Raw genomic sequence first — 22,681 nt, 5'->3', positions numbered from 1 at the left:
AGGGATAATGTATAGGTGGCTGATTCCTGAAGGTTTATTGTTTACGCACGCAAATGGAAGGTATAGGATCGATTCAATTTCTAAACTAGAAGATATTCTCAGAAACCAAGCTAGACACTGGGGTAAAATGACAGGATATAGGGACTCGAAGGAGATGGAGGATAAGTCAGGTCAGAGGGACCTTACGGAAGTAGGGGCCTTATCATATTCGATAGATCAAGAAGAAGGGGAGGTCCCTCAAGAGGAAGAGTTGACCCTAAGGGAAACAAGGCTCCAGAAGAAAAAAAAAACCCAACAAAGCGATCGTTAGGAACTTTTATAATACAGTAATGACTAAGCAACTGAAGATTTTATCTCTGAATGTTAACGGCTTAAATTCGCCACAGAAAAGAAAGCATGTATTCTTACAAATAAAAAAATTGAATGCTGATATTGTTTGTCTCCAAGAGACACATATTAAGAGGAAGGATGAATTTCGGTTACTGGAGAAGGGTCTCGGGAAAGGAATAATCACCTCAGAATTAGACAAGAAAAAAAGAGGCTTAGTAACATACATCAAGGAAGGTTTACAGGCTGAACTATTATTTGAGGCTAAAGATGCTAGATTTCAGGGAATTGAAATAATAAGAGAAAAACAAAAAAATTTATTAATAAATATGTACACGCCCAATGATAAGCAGGTTATATTTTATGCTGAACTATATCTATATGCTGAACTAAGCAAATGTAAAATTGAGCATATATGTTTAATTGGGGATTTTAATGCTGTTTCCAGCTCGGAAATAGATAGAAGCTCTAGAACCAGGAAGGGAAAGCATGGTAGGACAGGTAGTAATACTCTACCAGAAATTTTTTACAGGATGGCTGATGAATTTCTTTTGGTGGATGTTTGGCGCACATTGAACCCAGATAAAAAGGACTTTACCTTCTTTTCTAACAGACATGCCTCTTGGTCCTGTATTGATATGGTATGGAAAACTGCAGAACTGATGAAGCTAATCGAAGAGGTGGAAATCCTCCCATGTACTATAGCAGATCACAATCCTATTTTGTTATGTATGCGTGGGGGGAAAAAGAAATCAGGTTGGAAAATGTCTTCAAGTTTGGTGGATGATAAGAAATTCGTTGAATATATAGATCGGGAGATGAACTTTTTTTTCAAGATTAATATGCAGAATGAGATTTTTTATAGAATGATTTGGGATGCTAGTAAAGCATACTTTAGGGGGTTAGTCATAAATTATAATGCTTTCAAGAGGCGGGAAGACAACAAAACTTTAAAAGATCTGACTGAAGCATTGAAAAGAGAAGGAATTAAAGGTGAAGCCAACATTAGCAGAAATTAAAAATGAAATTAAATTTCTCCAACATAAGATTCATTTAGTTTTCTTAGATGAGATGGAGAGAAAAATACGGTATACCAAGCAACAGCTTTTCGAGAATGCCAATAAACCCGGGAAGTGGTTGGCATATAAGATTAGGAAGGAGCACGAAAAAAAATACTATAAAGGTTTTGAAAGATAAAGAGGGAAAGCATAGATCTCTTTTAGAGGAAATGAAGACGATAGTAAAGGATTTTTATAAGGAATTTTATAGTTCGGTGGAGATAGATAGGGAAGTACAAGAAGAATATCTACGGAATAAAATATCTCAAAAATTAACGGAAGAACAAAAGTTGATCTTGAATAGTCCTCTCTCGATGTTTGAGATAGAGGAGGCATGGAGTAAATTAAAGAAGAATAAAGTGGCCGGGTATAGTGGTGGAATATTATATTACCTTTAAAGAAGTTCTTATTAATCAGTTTAAAAAGCTTATGGATGAGATTTGCGCTTCAGCAAAATTGCCAGATTCTTGGAGATATGCAAACGTTGTTCTTATTCCTAAAACGGAAAAAGAGTTAGATGACATTAAGAATTATCGACCTATATCTCTACTCAATGTTGTCTATAAAATATATACCACGATATTGGCCCAGCGACTTAAGAAGGTTCTCAATACTATAATTCACCCGGACCAAACAGGTTTTCTTCCCAAAAGATACATGAGAACTAATGTTTGAATACTTTCAAATATACTGGAATACTATGAGTTACACAGTGATAAGCAAGTGGCATTATTTTTTTTAGATGCTGAGAAAGCTTTTGATAATTTAAACTGGGAATTTATGTTTTCACTTTTAAGATCTATGGATTTTGGGGAGGGTTTCATAAAAAATATCCGAGCAATTTATAGTGATCAAGCAGACAGAATAATTATTAATGGGGACCTGACAGAGGAGATTAAGTTAGGGAAAGGTACAAGACAAGGGTGCCCCTTATCTCCGCTATTATTTATTTTATCCTTGGGAGATTTTAAACAATGCTATTAGAAGGAATAGTAAAATTAGTGGGCTGAAGGTCAAGGGTGAAATATACAAGGTTCTAGCTTATGCGGATGATATGGTTACGATCCTGCAGAATCCGTTAGAATCGGTAGAGGAAATGTTAATTGAGTTAGAAAATTACAGGAGAGTTGCTGGGCTAAAAATGAATAAACAAAAATAAAAAAATAATTACTAAAAATATGACATTCCAAGACGTTGGAGAGTTAAAGAGAAAAACGGACTTTAAAGTGGAGAAAAAAGTAAAATATTTGGGTATACATATGAAAAGTAAGTGCAGTAATATATATGATAACAACTTTATACCCTTACTAAGAGAGATCGAGTCGGATATGAAAAAGTGGAGCCATCTGAAGTTATCTTTCATGGGAAGAATCACGCTGGTTAAAATGAATATACTACCGAAAGTGATGTTTTTATTCCAAATGATTAACTTTGCGGTTAGGAAGGCTTTATTTCCCAAAATCGACCGATTGATTCGCTTATTTATTTGGCAAGGAAAGAAGCCAAGGATTAAATGGAAGATCTTAACAGATAAGCGAGAGAACGGTGGTCTAGGACTTCCAAACTGGGAAACATATCATGCTAAATGTTTAGTTCTTTGGCTAAAAGACTGGATTACTTTAGAGAACCATCGAATTTTGGCTCTAGAGGGTTGTGACTTACAGGCAGGTTGGCATGCCAACCTATGGTATATGGTGAAGACTCAAAAATATTTTACTAACCATCTAATACGTAAGGCAATTTTTGACATTTGGTTAAAGATAAAAGGGAAGATATATAACAAAACACCAAGGTGGATATCACCAGAAGAAGCCTCAATCCAACCGCAATTATGGAAATTTAATAGGGTTATTAGATATAAGGATCTATTAGATGACAATGATAAAATGAAAGCGAAGGAAGATTTAGAGGCGGCGGGGGTAAAAATACACTGGTGGGAGATGAATCAGATTATGACAAAATATAATAAGGATAAAATAAGAGGGTTTACTAAAGATAATTTTGATTTTGATAAAATATTATATACGGATAAAAACAAGGTTATTTAAAAAGTGTATAATTATTTGACTCAGATAAAGTTAGAAGATGAAATTGTGAAAGATACTATTATTAGATGGGCTAAAAATTTAGAAAGGAATGTTAATTTAGATCAGTGGTCCCTTTTTTGGAAACTAAACTATAAGATTCTCAAACCAGTCAACTATAGAGAAATTTTTTTTAAATTATTTCATCGCTGTCATATTACTCCGATACAGTTATCCAAAATTAACCCAAAGATCTCACCTATGTGGAGAAAAGATAGGTACCTATTATCATATTTGGTGGTTGTGCAAAGTAGCAAAAAAAATTTGGGCTAAAATTCATAGACTGTTAAAAGAAATATTAGACGTAAATATATCATTAAAACCGGAGTTAATGTTGCTATCATTAGTAAGAAATGAGATCCCACAGGAGGATGAATATTTAACAATTTATGTTCTTACGGCAATTTTGTTTGCTAAGTATTGGAGACAGAAAAATTGCCCACCGCAGGAGGAGATTGTTGATAAAATTTTACAGGCCGCTGAGATGGATGTTTTATCCAATCGGTTGAAAGGGGTACCGAAGTGTGATTCGCTTAAAAAATGGGAAAAAAATTTATAACTGGATGAAGAAATTTTCAAATGGGGGGATGAGAAAGGGACTATGTTAGATGGCTACATATAAACGGTATAATTTGCTTTTTTCTTTCCTTCTCAACCCCAAATATGTAACATTTATTAGTTTTCTTGTTTGACCACATCCACACTCCTTTTGTATATACAGTATGTTGTTTTTCTTTTTCTTCTGGTATGTTCAGTGGTTATTGTGCTATGCTGTTATATGTTGAAGAAATAAAAGAATGATTTAAAAAAAAAAGAAATGCTTATGAGATAAATAAATACTTTTTCCCAGATTGTTCACAATAGTAGAATGTTGTTTCCTTATCTCTCCAGTTTTTAAAAAAGTATTTCAAATGTGTGTTAAATTGCTGTTAAAATGAGTATTAAATTTCATTTTGATTTAATGTGGTGACATTTACTTACGTTCAGAGCATGACTGGAGTCCAGTTGCACCTTAAAGCTTTCACAAGCCAAAGCTCCCTTCATCAGATGTGACAAAGGGAACTCTTGAAAGAATATAGTTTGAAAATCTTGTTAGTCTTTAAGTTACTGCTGAACTTGAATCTTGCCAATCCCAGATTCCCAAGCACACTTAGTTTTGGTCCAGTTACTCCCTCTCAGCCCAACTGACTTCAAAGAGTTGTTGTAAGGATAAAATAGAAGTGGAGAAAATCATGTATACCACTCTGAGCTCTTTGGAGGAAGTAATCTCAAATGGGATTTATACTTTAACTCATAACCAGGTTGCCTTTCCCAAACTGAAATCTTTGTCAGAAGAAAACAAAGATAAATTAATACGTAATAATTTAACTAAAGTGATATGTGTATACATGAATTGTGAGTGTAAACTGGGAAATCCTTGATGCAAATTTATTTCATAGATGCACTCACTTAATTATTTTTGGCTAGTTGCTATTCTCTCAAACCTATCCTGTCAATTGCCAATACTGATAATAATATATTTGTTTTAAATTTACAGAAATAGAGTACAATCTTAAACAGATCTGTTTGGAAGTAAATCCTACATTATTCAATTAGAGTTACCAGGTCCAATTCAAGAAATATTTGGGGACTTTGGGGGTGCAGCCAGGAGACATTGGGGTGGAGCCAGGAACAAGGTTGTGACAAGCATAATTGAACTCCAAAGGGAGTTCTGGCCATCGCATATAAAGGAACTGCACACCTTTTAAATGCCTTCCCTCTATTAGAAATAATTAAGGATGGGGCACCTTCTTTGGGGGCTCATAGAATTGGACCCCCTATTCCAAAAGAGCCCCAGATATCTGTAGATCAGTTCTCCATTATACCCTATGGGAACAGTCTCCTTAGTGAATAATGGCATTCCCAGCAGACATTTCCTCCCTCTCTTGCTTTCTGATGACCCTGGAGCAGGGGGAGGCTCTCCAAACTGGGGGATCTCCTGCTCCCAGCTGGAAATTGGAATACACAAAGAGAGATCACATAAATGTTGAGCAATCAATAACCTATACAGGTCTAGTGAGCCAAATTACTAGACTGTATTACAAATTACAAAATAGGTTTAATTAATCAGGTTTATACATAGAATGTCCCACAAGTCCAATTCATAATACAGATGTACACTGAAAAAGGTTCTTCTTTAAATCCCATAAAAAGTAGGTCATGATAGGATTGTTAACTTGCATTTCCTGTTTCATTCACCAATTTTGTCAGGCTTGGGATTTACTAGAAAATACAGAAATCAATCTGAACTTATTTCTATTCCATTTTCAAGGGACCCAAAGGTCTCTGCAGTGATTCTATAGCCAGTAAAAATTGCTCCATCAGCCTGATGGAGCAATTTTTTCCAGCTATAGAATCATTGTGGAGACCTTCGGGTCCCTTGGAAATGGAATAGAAATAAGTTCAGATTGATTTATGTTTTTTTCTAGTAAATCCCAAGCTTGATGAAATTTGCGAATGAAACAGGAAGTGCAAGTTAACAATCCTTTTGTGACCTACTTTTTATGAGATTTAAAGAAGGACCTTTTTCACTGTGAATGTTTTATGAATTGGACTTGTGAGATGTTCTATGTATATACCTGAATAAATCTATTTCATAATTTGCAATACAGCCTAGTAATTTGAATCACTACATCTGTATAGGTTATTGGTTGCCACCTGGGAATTGGCAACCCTATATTCAATGGGCCTTAATACCAGGGAGATGTCTAGGAATGTGGCCATAATGTGTTTGGAATACTTGCAACAGCTACCATCCTAAGCAGCATTATATCTTTCTTTTAATTTCCTTTGCTCTTGTTTTTTACCAAATGATGAGGCTTCATACATTATACACATGCAGAAGCCAAAACACATTGACCTGAATTGCTAAAGGAGTGGAGTGTTTCATTAGCTACCCCCAGCACACACAATTAGAGTTGCCAATTCCCGGATGGGAGCAGGGGATCCCCCGGTTTTGAGGTCCTCCCCCTGCTTCAGGATCATCAAAAAGTGTGGGGGAGGGAAATGTCTGCTGGGCATTCCATTATTCCCTATGGAGACCGATTTTGGTAGGGTATAATGGTGAATTGACCTGCGGGTATCTGGGGCTCTGGGGGGGTTGTTTTTTGTGGCAGAGGCACCACATTTTCCGAATAGCATCCAGTGCCTCTCTTCAAAGCACCCTCCAAGTTTCAAAAAGATTGGGCTAGGGGGACTTGCAGGGTTGGAAAATGGCAAGCTGAAGGTGAAGGTGAAGGTGAAGCATGGCCACCTTCAAGAAGGGGTTAGATAAAAATATGGAGCAGAGGTCCATCAGTGGCTATTAGCCACAGTGTGTATGTGTGTGTGTGTGTATATATATATATATATATATATATATATATATATATATTTGGCCGCTGTGTGACACAGAATGTTGGACTGGATGGGCCATTGGCCTGATCTAACATGGCTTCTCTTATGTTCTTATGTTCTTAAGCTGAGTTGCTTTCCCTGATGGGGGCAGACTGACATTTCTGTTCAGGGTAGTAAAAGGCAAATCAATGCCTTCTGTCTACATTTCTCAGCTAGAGAATTGTCCAAGATATGCACAGATACTTTGAGGAGACTTACCATGGCTGAAAGGGAGTCCCGGGGGGGGGGGGCTCCTTTAAGGCTTTGAGGGATCTCCAAAGAGAAATTGCATATTCATCATCTGCAGAAGTTTCCAGAGTCATCAATTTGGCATCAACTCAGCAGGATCCAAACCTTCTTTTATAATTTTAAACATCTAATCTGCAAAGGACTGGTGTTCAGTTGGATAAACTACGGGAAAAAAGGTATTATTTGCTATCTCTTTATTTCGGGACTAATTAAAGTTAAACAAAACAAAAGTAAAAGGTGGGAGTTGGAAATACTGAAAGCCTGAAAGGAGAAGAAGAAAAGGGGTTAAATTTGAACTTTGTAAACTTAAAAGATAGTGTTAAAAGAAGAAAGGAATTTATTGTTTAGTCTATCTGTGGTTGAATAGACAGCACCATCGTCACAGACCTGTAGTTCTCACAGTCAACACAGGAAATATGTAAGATATCATGATATTTCTCTACCAGTGAAATGAAATTTGAAGGCAAGAAAAGCAGGAAGTATTGGAGGAAGAAGAAGGGAGTCAAAGAAGCAAACAGCCTACTCTAGGATTATAATACCAGAGAGAAACATCGGTGGCCATTATTGTTGGGAGGACTAAGTTTTAACATTGTTTTTAAAGTGACTGGGACATTAAAAATTGGTGGAGTTAACAGATTTGGCAACTAAAAAATTACTACTGTTGGATAGTAGATAAGAAGATTTGAACAGGTAAAAGGGAAAAAAGGAAAAAATTTTAAAGTGAAGCAAAAGTTGTGACTGCCATTTTGGGAGAAATAAAAACTTTAAAGATTAATATCTGAGCCTGGGAGGCTCAGAGGACAACAAAATTGGGTGCATTGGAAAGGACACGCTTCACTTTATCAAACCTGATGGTTCAAATTTAATTTGGTGAGATTAAAATTTTTGATTTCTTTTATATGTCAGACCCGAAACAAACTCGTGCTAGGTCTGCTTCAATAGAGAAAATGCAAGCCCAATTAGATGCAATGGAAGCTAGGATAATGAAGGGGGTGAAAGAAATGATAACTGCCTCTAAAAAAGAAATAAGAAAGGATATTGAGGAGTCAAAGAAAGAATTTAAAAAAGCAATAGAGAATCTCAGAAATGACACTGTGGTAATAACAAAGAAAGTACAAGAAGTGGAAGAGCGAGTGAAAACACATGACTCCACCTTGTTAAAATTACAAGAAAAAGTGACAATTCATGACTGCAAACTGATGGAAACTCAGATCCATCTGAGAGGTGTACCTGAAGATGAAGAATCAGACTTGAAAGAATACATAATGAAAATAATTGCAGAATTTTTGGAGGAAGATCCTGAAGGGGATAGAAATATGTATGACTATATGTATAGAGTAAATTCACTCTATGCAAAAAAGAATAATCTGCCAAGAGGTGTGGTCATAAGATTTATGACAAAAGAAATGGTGGGAAAAATCATGAATAAAAACTTTGAAAAGTCATTGACAGTGGGAGGCAGTAGAGTAAGAATTATGAAAGAACTACCAAGACAAGTGTTAACTGACAGAAAGGCATATAAAAAATTGACAGAAAAACTATGTGACAATGGAATGAGATATAGATGGATAATACCTGAAGGTTTGAGCTTTGAACGTCAAGGGGAAAGGATTACAATCACAAATACACAGGAACTGCATAGATTTTATGAAGAAAATAAAGAATTTGCACCATGATGGATTACAAATTGATATCTTGAAATGTAAATGGACTAAATTCACCACAAAAAAGAAAGGCAACATTTCATTGGATAAAAAAACAAAATTGTAATATAGTATGTTTGCAAGAAGTGCATATTAGACAAAAGGATTATACATTTTTATGGAATAAACAATTGGGATTAGAATTTTTTACATTGGCTGAACAGAAGAAGAGAAGAGTAGTTTTTTATATTAAACAAGAATTAGACCCGAAATCGGTATTTAAAGATAAGGATAGAAGATATATAGTGGTAGAAATTACTTTGAATGCCAAAAAAAGTTGTTGTTGGGACTTTATGCTCCAAATCGTGCTAAAGACATTTTCTTTAAAAATATTACACAACATCTTGATGAAGTGACCTATGAGTGAATTTTATTGATGGGGGACTTTAACGGAACAATTCAGAATACGATCGATAGATCTGGGAAGAAAAAAAATGATAAAGAAGAGAAATTGCCAAAGTCTTTTTTTTTTAATTAGTTAAACAGGAGAGTTTGGAAGATATATGGAGGAAGTTTAATCCTGAAGTACGGGACTATACCTTTTTTTCAGCTAGACATAGCTCTTTCTCTAAAATTGACATGTTGTGGGGTACTAAACATTTGGGGCTTATAACAAAGAAAATAGAGATATTACCTAAAATAGGAGCTGATCATAACCCAATAATGTGGATTACAAAACTGTCGAAAAAGTCAAGAAGATGGAGATTAAATGAAGATTTACTACAAAATAAAAAAATAGTGACATCTCTAGAAAATGAAACCAAAGCGTACTTCCAAGTAAATGACAGAGAGGATATAGAATTTCAGTTGGTATGGAATGCCTACAAGGCAGTAATGAAAGGATTACTAATAACATTAAATAATAAAGACAAAAGAGCAAAAAATAAACAGATGTTGGACATTCAAAATGAAATTAAGAAAAAAGAAGGTGAATTAAGAAAAAGGCCAGGGAAAAAGAAAAGTATAAGGGAAATTACAATATTGCAAGCAGAAATGAGAAATCTGTTAAATCAAGAATTGAAATGGAATTTGAAAAAATTAAAACAGAAATCTTTTGAGGGAGCGAATAAACCTGGAAAATATTTGGCCTGGCAATTGAAGAAAAAGAGAGAAAGTAAAATTATTAATACATTTTGGCTGATGGAAGAGAGATGGTAGATCAAGAAGGAATAAAGAGAGAATTTTTTAAATACTATGCTAAACTATTTAAAGGTGTTAAAGTAAAGAAGGAAAAGATGGAAGCGTATTTGCAGAATATTAAAATAGCACCCTTAACTGATTATATGGAAAAAGTTTTGAATGATCCAATTGAAAAAATAGAAAATGAAGTAGCAATTAATGCAATGAAAATTGGAAAGGCTCCTGGACCAGATTGAGAGGAGTGAAATAATGAAATGAGCTGAAACAGGAGGAACCAAATGTAATGTCTTAGTGATTGTTAAGGTGCAAGGAGCAGAACCGGGTACAAACATTTAGTAACCATAGCACAGGGGTAGTAGCCATTGTTAAAACGCAGAAACCGAAAAGAAATAACACGGCTGAACAAGCCATGGCAACAGTAAAGATTAATAGCAATCGAGATTAATAAGCAGCAAGTACGCAGGCGTAATCAAGTAATGAATATTAACTGACACACCCCACCTCGGGGAAAGGTAAATTTAAATGCACATGCAATGTATGTAACGGGAGGGGTACATATCAAGGAGGGGGTGAAGTAGGCGTGCCAGGAAGCCTGTACCCTCTAAGTACCTCAGCCTATGGGGAAAGGAGGAGGGACTCATCGGCCGGGAGTAAAGGATAAAATGGCATGTATGGAACTAATCAGGGAGCTCGTTGAAAAGCGACTCCCCTCTTTCTTGATATCAATAAAGTTGTATACTTCAAAGGAGACTCCCGACTGACAGCTCTTTTTCTTTGCATCTCCTGGAGGGGCCAGGGGGGGCATACAAATTGTCTCTAACAAGATGGATTTACGGCAAAAAAAATTTAAACATTTAAAGAAGAATTAATACCAAAACTTCAAAAATTAATGAATGTGATAAGAATAAATGGGAAAATACCAAATACATGGAAGGAAGCAGTAATTTCATTGATTCCAAAGGAAGATAGAGATGTCACTAATGTAAAGAACTATAGACCAATCTCATTATTGGGTGACATGATAGAGGTTTACAAGATAATGCATGGGATGGAGAAAGTAGAGAAAGAAGTACTTTTCTCCCTTTCTCACAATACAAGAACTTGTGGGCATTTGATGAAATTGCTGAGCAGACAGGTTAAAACGGATAAAAGGAAGTACTTCTTCACCCAAAGGGTGATTAACATGTGGAATTCACTGCCACAGGAGGTGGTGGCGGCCACAAGTATAGCCACCTTCAAGAGGGGTTTAGATAAAAATATGGAGCACAGGTCCATCAGTGGCTATTAGCCACAGTGTGTGTGTATATATTTAAATTTTTTTGCCACTGTGTGACACAGAGTGTTGGACTGGATGGGCCGTTGGCCTGATCCAACATGGCTTCTCTTATGTTCTTATTATTAAACAATGATTATAAGATATACACAAGAATCTTAGCAGAATGGCTTAAACAATATCTAATAAATTTTATAAAGGAAGACCAAGTGGGTTTTCTCCCTGAAAGGCAAATAAGAGACAATATTAGAACTGTTGTAAATATTGTAGAATACTATGAAAGACATCCAGAGAAGAAAGTTGCATTATTCTTTGCAGACACAGAGAAAGCTTTTGATAATTTGAATTGGGACTTTATGTTTGCAGTAATGGAGAAAATAAAGTTGGGGGGAAACTTTATAAGAATGATAAAAGCGATTTATACTGAACAACGTGCAAGATTATGTATAAATGCAGATCTTACAGAAGAAATGATAATCAGCAAAGGTACAAGGCAAGGTTGTTTGCTTTCAGCATTGTTTTTTATAATGACTCTTGAAATCTTATTGATGCAAATACAAGATGATGAAGAAATTGAAGGAACGAGGATTAAAGGATTTTCCTATAAATATAGAGCATTTGCAGATGATGTAATGTTTATAAATGAAAATTCTATGTAAGTAACACCTTTGTTGTTAGCCAAAATACAAGATTTTGGAGAACTGATGGGACTTTATATTAATAAAGAAAAGTCAAAAATTTTGTGTAAAAATATGCACATAAGTAAACAAAAGGAATTGCACAGATTAACGGGACGTGAAGTTACCCCTAAAGTAAAATATTTGGGTGTGAAAATAACAATGAAGAATATTGATTTGTTTAAAAACAATTATGAAAAGTTATGGTGTAAAATGGACAAAGATATGATAAAATGGAACAAGTTTAATTTGTCACTGCTTGGTATAATAGCTGCAATTAAGATGAACATTTTGCTGAGAATAATGTATTTGTTTCAAACTATTCCGATTGTGAAATCTTTCTTTGTCATTTATTAAATTGTTTAATTTAATATTAATTTAATAAATAAACAATTTAATAAATTGCAGAGAAAGATTTCAGAATTTGTATGGGCTGGGAAAAAACCAAGGATTAAAATGAAAGTTTTAACAGATGCTAAAGAAAGAGGAGGATTTCAACTACCAGATTTAAGATTATATCATGAAGCAGTTTGTCTAGTGTGGATAAAAAATTGGGTCACGCTGTTGAAAAAACTTTTAACGTTGGAAGGTCATGGAAATAAATTCAGCTGGCACGCTTATATGTACTATGGAAAGAAAAAGTCGGATAGGTTTTTTTTCCTCACCATTATATAAGAAAAAATCTACTAAATGTTTGGATGAAGTATAAGAAATATGGCGATGAGAGAAAACCACTATGGATAGTGCCAGCAGAAGTAATAAGAATAACAACTGAGACAGGAGAGGAAAAAGAGATGTCATATAATCAATTATTAAAAATACAAAGCGGTAAAATAGAATTGAAAACTGCTGAAGAGTTGAATAATAAGTATGATTGGTTTCAAATGAAACAGATAAAAAGTTTGGTGGAAAGCGATGTTAAAACTGAAGGAATAAGATGAGAGCAAACAGAAATGGAAAAAGTTCTACTTGGAGATAATGAAAAATTAATTTCGAAAATCTATGTTACTTTTAAAATGGTCTACGGAAGATGAAGTAGTGAAATCTCAAATGATTAAGTGGGCAATTAATGTAAATAAAGAAATACAGATGGACACATGGGAATATTTGTGGAAGAACTCTATGAAACTCAACATGTCAGAGTATTAAAGAAAACTGTTTTAAGATGATGTACAGATGGTATATGACTCCTAAAAAGTTGGCAAAGATGAACAATAAGATGCCAGATAGATGTTGGAAATGTAAAAAACATGAAGGTTCTTTCTACCATATGTGGTGGACTTGTGAAGGAGCGAAAAATTTCTGACAGATGATTCAACAAGAGATCTTGGGATACGAATTTATCAAAGTTGCAGAGACTTTTCTGTTGGGATTACAAATGGAAAAATTTCCAAAAGAAGATAGAATTTTAATTTGGTACTTGCTCTCAGCTGCTAGGACATTGTATGCGCAGTTGTGGAAGCAAGAAAAAATACCAGAGAAATGGGATTGGATTGTAAAAGTTATGACATGGAGTGAAATGGACAAGTTAACAAGGACCTTAAGAGACTATGATTTAGAAGTATTTAAGATGGAGTGGAAAAAGTTCAGAAGATACGTAGAAAAAGAGTGGAAAATAAAAGGACATTGGACAATTTTTGATAATGACTAAGTACAAGAGGGAGGAGGATATTAATTTTGATTCTTATTAATTAAGGGTACCTTTAATATTAAGATTTTAAGTATATAACACCAGCGGGGAGGGGTGGGTAGAAAGTAATATATGGGATAGATTTAAAAAAAGTAATTATTAATGAAGTAAGAAATTGAAATTTATTACCATATGTTACTAATAAAATTGTTTGAACTCTAAAAAGATTGGACTAGGGGGTCCAGTTCAATGACCCCAAAAGAAGATGCCCCCGTACTTCATTATTTCCAATGGAGGGAAGGCAATTAAAAGGTCTGCAGTCCCTTTAAATGTGATGACCAGAACTCCCTTTGGAGTTCAATTATGCTTGTCACAACCTTGCTACTGGTTCAACCCCCAATGTCTCCTAGCTCCATGCCCAAAGTCTCCTGGCTCCACCTCCAAAGTTCCCAGATATTTCTTGAATTGGACTTGGCAGCCCTACACTCAATTAGGTGCAAAAACAATGGGTCTCAGACATTTTCATTTCATCTAATATTTTGTACTCACTGGAAATTTCTGTGGAATTTTTCTCCCTCGATTGATTACATTGTTAGGTCACATGTATAACACTTTATTTTACTCTATGTGAACAGGCTTCAAGGAGAGGGGGAAGGCTATCAAACAGTTGGATTAAAAGGACTGGTATTATGATTTTACATAATTAGCTTCATCTTTAAGGGTTTCCAAAGTTGAGTTCAGTTCCAAGCTGTTTTGATTTATCTGATGTTTTTTGTTTAAACAAATGGTCTGGTGTGTTCTTGATCATTATTCTATATGATTATCAAAGTATATATGCAAGGTGATGCCACTAATGGAGTCTTCAGATGAATGAGAATATTTTTTCCATTCCCCATTGCCTACATTGCTGGAAACTGGAACTACAAACTGAAGTGCAGTGCAAGGTTGGCAATTTTAAAAGTATAGATAATAAAAGTTTGCATTTATCAGTATTTTGCATCAGTAAAGTAGCATTATACATTATGAGTGGGATCCCAATACTCTGTCCTGCAAGTGGTAAAGCCTTCCACCAGTACAAGGAGCCTTGCTCTGGTGGGAGATGCATGTTCTGATTGCGTAACTGGAAGACTCCATTGCTATCATAATGTAGTCATGGGATTCAATCCTATCATGTATATTATGCATATAAATAGCATACACTGTAAGTGGAATTAACATGGTATAAATTGCATACTAAAGCTCCACAATGTGTGCCTGGGAAATCAAAAAGTGTGAAGCAAGGGTCTGAGGAACACCAGTGTTAATCCAAAATAGAAACTGCAAACTATATGTACAATTAAACTAAGAGGCAATGAGAAACTGGGGCATATTTTTTTATCTCATCATGACTGGCACATCTCTGAAGTACTTTTCCAGATGGAGCAGTCAAATGCAAAAAATCTCTGAGCACACACACTGAGGAAAAGCAGTTTCAGAAAAAATAAGAAAAGAGCACTAAGTGGTCTTAAAAGCATACAAAAGATAATTCAGAAGCCAGAAAATGAATATTTTCCTTTTCCTTTAATAAAACCAAAATGGACACAGATTACACAAGTATTGCCTTTAAAAACAACACTTTTTCTTCACTGTGTACATTCCATGTATGAAGGAAATGGGAAACTATTAAATGTCTACCCTTAGTGCATCTATAAAAAGCAGCCCTTGCATAATTTTTTCTAGAAGGATTCCGGATCCAAAGCAGGGTGTATATTATCCATATTATTGGCCTAATATTTCAAGCTGATTTTCTGCTTACAGTTCATGTCAGCACCTAAACAGTTATATTCAACCTCTTCAAAATGCCTTCAAGAGATAAAACACTCACACAGATGCACATGTGTGTGTGCATATTATAATCCTTCTAAAGTCAACTGTTCTTCTGTAAAGTGGTGATATTTATAGCACACCGATGGGTTTCAACTGTTTTGTTTAATTTGACTGGGTTGTTAGTAAGATATTAACAGAGGGGATACACTGGACTCTTCATAAGAGGAAATTGTGTATCTTTGGATAATTCATTTCCCAACTCAACAAGAAATTGGCCATTTAGATCCTTGGAAATATCTACTGCTAGTATACCTTAAGGAGAGAGATGGCTACCCATCTCTGCATCCTTTGGCAATTGTCCAAAGAAAGACAGATGTTATATTACTCCACTGTCTTCAATAATATATTTTCTTTGAATTTGAAGAGATATTTTCATCCATCTGCAGCCTGCCAACGTTAGTGTATTCTTACTGATTAACATGTCAATTTTTCACCATAGATAGATATATTGTTTTATTTCTCAAGTAAGTTCTGGGGAGCATATAACACTGGAAGTATACTAGGCCGATGAATCATAGTCATGATTGGTACTTTCATCCATTTCACCAGTTTGATTCAACAGTTTAGTATCAGATCTAAATCTAAAAGAGTTTGATTCAGATTCTTGGTGTGCAGTTGAGTCATTAAGGTGGTCTTCAGACATTCAGAATTTCTCTACTGGAATAAATAACACCTTTATTGTGTACAATCCATATTTACTACATGGTATGTGAGCTTCTGAAAAACACAGAACTATATTTTTAGCTAGATATTTCATCACACTTATGATTTCTCTCCCCCCTCCCCTCCATCTGCATCTGTAGTATTGGAATGAAAATGTTCTTTGCACTTGAATTAGCTGGGAAGAGGGCTCCACAGTGGTCAGCTGATGCTGAGTCTCTTCCCCATGAGTACACACTAGAATGATGATCAAAAACTCATGGCATGTGATCTCAGAATTCTGTGTGGAACTTTATTCTATATATTTTTTTCATTATGAGGCAACCATGGAGAGCTAATATGAATAGAGGCCACATTGCTAATTAAGATTTGGTTAACTCCCCCCCCCCCCCATGTGACATTTGCCTGATCCAAACTATCCAGTAAGGGCAAAAAATGGGCAAAATCCAAGTACTGGTAAAGTAAACCTTTATTTAAGCAATGGTTAGATAGTCAAATAACTCATAGTCACATGCATATTTGACATAATAGTTCCTTCAAACAGGTAGGATCGAGTTTGCAATTCAATGGCTTAGCATTCAGCGTTAATGTACATAACTTATTTACACATTTCTGAATATATGTCATAATAGAAATCATTCAGTACTCTATCATTCTTTACCCCAAAATATATTATAATTCTCTGCAATTATTCCACAGATTTCCACAGACAGGTGCAGAGAGTGGAAATTTTGTGCATTGATATATGTGTGAATATTATACTCTTTGGCTCCATGAAGAAATTAACATATCTCAAAGAGAGATTGAGTTGAGAAAGATACAAAACCATTTTAAAAGTTCTGGAAAGATGTGTCCTCTCTCTCTTCTGTTTGTTCTGTGGAGTTCCTGGTTCATATAATCTCTTACTTTTCATCACTCAACATAAAGTTTTTCTGAACTCTGAGAAGCTATTAAAATCTGTATTCTTACAGGAGCATCGGAAGGCAAAAGTGAGCTACATCAGACTTCTTCATTGCAAGGTCCTTTTAAAGTTTAAAAGTTCATTTTAAAGAGACAGTACCAGAATAAAAATCCAGGAGTGTAACTATCATAGAGTATCAGATTATGTGGCATGAAGAATGAATTGAATGAACATGTTATACATGTAGTTATTTACTTAAGTAAATAATTGATATTGTTAACAGTTCTGAGTAGTCAGTCTTCAGTGATTTTTTTTTTGTCACTTCTGTAAGTCTACACTGAAGCCTGTGTATTTTGTGTATATTATTTTATCCTCCAGTTTATGAGACTTCAAAATGTTTGCTGATGTTTTGGCCAGTTTCACGTAAGTTTAATTGCATGAATCAATTGATATCCCCCTGCAGCCAAATTTCTCAATTCTCTCTCCCTCTGGAATGAACTCCCGCCACAACAAACATTTCAGTAATGACACAGCAACCCTCTGGATTACATGGTGATGTAAATGGTAATAAAGAGCATGCATCAATATTCAGAACATCCTCTGGAGACTTATGAGAAACTTTCCCTTCATTATTTTTAATCAAAAGTTCTCCATTTGCAGCTTAAGGTCACCTCAGTTCTTCAAATGCCATTGGAGCAATTTCTAGACATTTGTCAGTTAACTGGGCTAAAGAAGTCAACACAGCACACTGTGGCTATGAATACCAACATTTCATGTGTCAAAAGTCTTCACATGGGAATGAATTCGGGGCTTCACAGGAAACACTAGCTAGTTGGACACTTTTAGGATTTAGAATGATAAGTTATTTATCCTTGTGTTCCTTTAATTCCTCTACTGGGTTGATGACAGAAGGTGTCAGTGACCCACAAATACCTTGTAAAATAAGAAAAAAAAATTCCATGGGGACTATAATGGAAAAGACTTAATGGCTGAAGTTCTGCTGGTAAATCACAAATGAAATTTGGCAGCATAAGAGAACTCACAGAAGTGCCAAGTTTAAAGGTCCATTTACTTTGGAATCTCTTTCTTGCTAAGTAGACTTTTCTGGAGTTAGTAGTTTTTAAAGGATATTGTCAAAATAATAATAATACTTCAGGTTTTAAAAAGTTCCCAAAGTACTTAAGCATCACATTCCAACTGGAAGTACATGGAATGCCAAAGCTGGTTGTCTTAAAAAGTGACTTTGTCATTACTAAGACATTAGCAAGATACAAAGAACAAATGATGTTGCCATTCTGCTTTTCAACAGAAGTGCACTTAGTACTTAAAATCTTTAAAATCCTTGAGAGAGAAGTGGCTATTTTCAGACCAGTTGCACTTGACAATCCTTGTTTGCTTTTGTGCAGTCCTATAGAGTTCAAATGATGCAGAAACAGGAGGAAAAGTGTCTGCTAAAAACTTGATCAAACTTTGTCTAATTCACATAAATAGGAAATGGTGGCCAGATTACTTCTGAACTATAAGGATTCAGAAGTGCAAGCAGGTAGTGAATGGGGCTGTGTGGCTTCAGCGAGTGTCAGAAGCATAAAATCACACATGCTACATAGACTTTAAATCTTTACTTATCAGGGAGAACATGAAAACATCTTCCTAACATAAGTGTTTTCTATGAGAAACAATTAGATCTGAGTTCAGTAGCACCTTAGAGACCAACAAGATTTGGGGGGATAAAAGCTTTTGAGATTCAAAGCTCCCTACATCAGTTTATACCTTGAAAATCTTGTTAGTCACAAAGGTGCTACTGAACTCAAATCTAGATGTTCTACTGCTCGCCAACAATGGGCTACCCTGTGAAACTATGTTGAGGAACTATTTTATGTAAAAGAGCATTGTTGAATAATTTCTCTACTGCAGGATAAAATTACACATATAGGGAACAGAGTTGTATTCAAATCTACTAGTATCTTGGAGACCAACAAAGTGTTTTGAGAGTCAAAGTTCCTTGTCAGGCAAAGAACAGTTTGACCACATCAGCTGCTTTCTGTGTGAATTTAGGACAATTCTGGTTTTATGCAATTCAAATTTCTTTTATAGTTCCTCCACACTCAGAATGAAGCTGTGATCATCCTTTCCCAGAACTATATTTGTGAAACTGGATAAAAATAAACATCTATTTGGGGACATATTGTATATAAGTAGTAAATAAATGGCATAAAATAAAAATGGAAAATTTGCCAAAGTAAATAGGCAGGGTGAAAATGCACCAAAATTAAAAAGAAAGTAAAACAATGTATATTTGCACATTCCTTTGTGAACTAAACCTCCCATTCAGAGGTCCAACAATGGAAACTCAGAAAGCATAGATAAGTTTGTTGCAAGAAGTTACTGTAATCTCATTAGCTGCTGCTATTGAACCAGGTACCGTATTTGCTGGCGTATAAGACGACTTTTTGGCCCAGAAAAACATGCCTCCAAGTGGGGGGGTCGTCTTGTACGCCGGGTGCACTTCAGTTGGGATACCGTATTTCCCCGAAAATAAGACCTTCCCAAAAAATAAGCCCTAGCAGGATTTCTATGCATTTGTGATGGGCTTATTTTTTGGGTAGGTCTTATTTTCGGGGAAATACGGTAGATCCAAAGCACAAGGGACGGGTCACGGGGCGAGAGGCTGTCTTTTGCTGTGGAGGGAAAAGGTGCTGTGCAAGCCCAATCCTTTGCATGCTTACTTGAAAGTAAGCCCTTTCTGAGTTCTGTGGTTGCTCGCTCTCTGGCTGCTGTCTTTGCAGCCTTGAAACGAAAACCCAAAGCAACCACCTATACATTACGGTATTTAGCGACCTTCTGTCTCCTGTTCCTAGGGATTCGCTGCCTTGCAGCTCTCGCTTCGGGGGAGAATAAGGGGGCAGTTTTCATTCAGCAGGAGAAAGGGGCCGTGGATGCTCTTCGAGCCTTTCTCCCTTTTTTTGCTGGTGGGCAAACCAGACTTGCATTTGCTTACAGGCTCCGTCTGTCGTTCTCTGTTTGTACGGGGAGGGGGAGAGGCAAGAGATCTGCTGGCCGGGTGTGTTTGTCTGTGACTGTAGCTGCACGCAGGCAGAGATGTGCTCCCCCCACCCCCAGTTTCCACCAACGATCATTCCCCCCTTCCCTCCCCTGTATCGCTTCGGCTGTAAATGCCCTTATTGCAGATGGTCTCCCATTTCTCCAGCTTCCAATTTTGCCCCAGAGATGGAGGATGGGAAAACGCAGTAAAAAGATATTATCCAGGGCAGGGAGGATTTCTACTTTAAAAAAATATTGCAAAGATGGCTCCTCCCCCCCCCTTTTTATTTGCACCTTGACTCCCTGCATCCTTTGGCCTGCTGGCTGGTGGGGAGAGAAGCTGACGCATCTAAAGCGATGAGCGGCCTCCCAGCTGGCATTTTTAAAAAGGGAAAAAAGCCTCACGAAAACCAGTGGCTCCTCTCCGCACATGCTGCTTTCCAGGGTTGGGGGCGGGGGGGGGCTGTCTTTGAAGCGCGCGAGCCTGTGGGTGCTCTTGTGTGCGTGTGCAGGCATCCTTCTCTGACCCGGCCAGGTAACAATGAGAGAGGGAGAGACAGAAAAAGTGGCCCAACACCACCAAATTAAATTCCTGAAAGATTGGGGATTTGAACTCAAGTCTTCCAGATTCTAGTCCAGCAACCACTATACCACACTGGCCAGGAGACTTTAGTTTATTTTACCTGAATATGCCTGTGTTTGAACTTCCTTTCCTCCTTGTTAAACTCTCCCTCCTCTTCTTCTGTTGTTTCTGTACTATTGAAGTTCTAACTATAAGATTGCTTCAGGTGGGGACTTGCTTTCTGTGTTTATATTATGCACTAGTACAACTCCCAAAACACTTTCTCCCTACTCAGCTGCCATATTCTGCCACTCTTCCTCTCCAGTGAAGGCTAAGGGTGGGAGCTCAGGGGGCGAGAAATCATCCCTCTTAAAAGGGCCACGCTTATTTGGTCTAGAGATAGACTACTCTGCAAGCTCTGCCACCCAGCGCTAGATGAGGCAGGAACAAAGAGGAGAAAGTGTGTGGAAGGTGTGCGGAAGAGGGGGTAGTCTTAAACGGTGAGTATATAACAAACTCTATATTTTGAGTGGAAATGTTGGGGGGTCGTCTTATACGCCCAGTCGTCTTATACGCCGGCAAATACGGTAACTGGTTACCTGTACTGCAGCCCTCAGCAGAATTACAAACTTCTAAATCCATTGACAGATTGCACTGATGATCACTTCAGAACTGAGAAATCTGTAGGAGAACACTTCAGCCTTCCAGGACATTCAGTGGGTGACCTCAAAGTAGCTGTTTTATTGCAAAAGAACTTCAAAAACTCTTCCCCAGGATTCAACAGGGACAATGTTGTCGTTTTTATCTTATTACATATGCTAAACCCATTCTCACCAGGTTATACATCCACTGCATACTAATGTATTTCTTTTTTGTATTAGTGTTTTGGAATAATATTTCCAATGCTAGTCCACATGTCAGAATGAATTTTCAGGCAGAAACACCTTTAAGAAAAATATGTTGTTAGTTTAACCCATGCTTGAGACGAGATCAATGGAACATGACAACAGACTCTAAATTTACTATTCTTTATGATTAAGAAAGCTCAGTCTCAAATTCTGACATGCTTATTGCCTTTGCTGTCATCCCCCAGTTGAACCCAGGCAGATGATAACCAGAAAACAAACTTGTTATTCTTTTAATCTGCAAAAACATTTTCACTTATTTGCATACTAATTCACTGCCCACTCTCTATATGTAGGACTCTTCATTGCATTTTATTCTGTTGTTGATGAAGTGTGCTTGGCACACGAAAACTCACACTCTGAATGAAACCTTGTTGGTCTTAAAGGTGCCATTGGACTCAATCTTTGTTTTATTGCTTCTCAGATGGCTACCCTCCTGGATCTAATTTCAGTACTTCATATTCTTCTGAGCTGCTTTCACCATTTCCAGCTACATCAGGGATGAGCAGTCCCCTGTACATGTGCAGATCATTGTTCTTAACAATCGGGACCAGAACTCTGCCCAGGCAACCTAAGCACTGAGGTGATCCTCACACTATCCTCCCACTCCCCTGAGCAAAATCTGAAGCCTTCCTCCAAGCTAAAGAGTTTTCTTTCAGTGTAAGTGGCTCTTCTTATGGAGAAAGAACCACTTAAGTTAGACAAAGGCATCTTAGCGGGGAGGTAGGCACCTTGGAGGATGGTTAGATCCACCCTTTGGCAGCACTGTTGGAGACAGAAGTATGACAGAAGGTGAGCAATATGGCTGATGCCCATTATTGTCAACCAGACCAGTCCAGCCACTATCTAATTCCAAAGCGAATCTCTGACATGATGGAAGAACCACAGGGGCTGGGCTTGCCCCAAATTTTTCTGACCAAGTATGACCCTTGGTATCCTCCTCCATTTTTTGTTATTATTTTTGTCACAATACCAATTAGTGTCTTCTCAGGTAGACATTGTCCCTCCCCTCAGGCCAAAAAGATTGCCTCCCCTTGAATTACATAATCACTCAAAAAATCAGGGCTGCTAGTACCTGGTCATATAGTTCAACTCCAAAACAAATGAGAAATATGCATTAAATATCAGATTGTTAACATGAATATCTTGAATTGTGAACTGAAAAATTTTTGGGGGAAAATATAGTAAAT

The sequence above is a fragment of the Heteronotia binoei genome, chromosome 2 (assembly GCF_032191835.1).
Source record: "Heteronotia binoei isolate CCM8104 ecotype False Entrance Well chromosome 2, APGP_CSIRO_Hbin_v1, whole genome shotgun sequence".
Classification (NCBI taxonomy): domain Eukaryota; kingdom Metazoa; phylum Chordata; class Lepidosauria; order Squamata; family Gekkonidae; genus Heteronotia; species Heteronotia binoei.
Note: the sequence above shows the minus strand (reverse complement) of the source record.